The following is a 235-nucleotide window of genomic DNA, read 5'->3' on the forward strand; positions in this document are numbered from 1 at the left end:
TATTTAAGAATTGCATACTTATAACAAATATTTCATACAACTATTTCAGGATTTTCAATGTTTTTAAGAACATTCAATAATTATGGAAAAAATCTCGCTCTTATCTAAATATCCAACGATCCCTTTTTTTAACCCAAAAGCAATGTTTGCATTCAACAATCTGCCCTTCAATATTTACCTACAAGTCTTACAAATATTTCAACGAATTCAGACCCTACAGTACCTTCAATTATAA

General features: G+C 28.1%; 1 protein-coding gene and 1 long non-coding RNA gene across 3 annotated transcripts in view; one reads left to right on the plus strand and one right to left on the minus strand.

The window, feature by feature from the left end:
- LOC108559391 overlaps nt 1–235 on the minus strand; it is a 50,889-nt gene that overhangs the window by 50,113 nt on the left and 541 nt on the right. The window lies entirely within an intron of this gene.
- LOC108559390 (polycomb group protein Psc-like) overlaps nt 1–235 on the plus strand; it is a 17,388-nt gene that overhangs the window by 8,189 nt on the left and 8,964 nt on the right. The window lies entirely within an intron of this gene.

This window comes from Nicrophorus vespilloides, unplaced genomic scaffold (assembly GCF_001412225.1).
Source record: "Nicrophorus vespilloides isolate i.1.1-1 unplaced genomic scaffold, Nicve_v1.0, whole genome shotgun sequence".
Taxonomy (NCBI): domain Eukaryota; kingdom Metazoa; phylum Arthropoda; class Insecta; order Coleoptera; family Silphidae; genus Nicrophorus; species Nicrophorus vespilloides.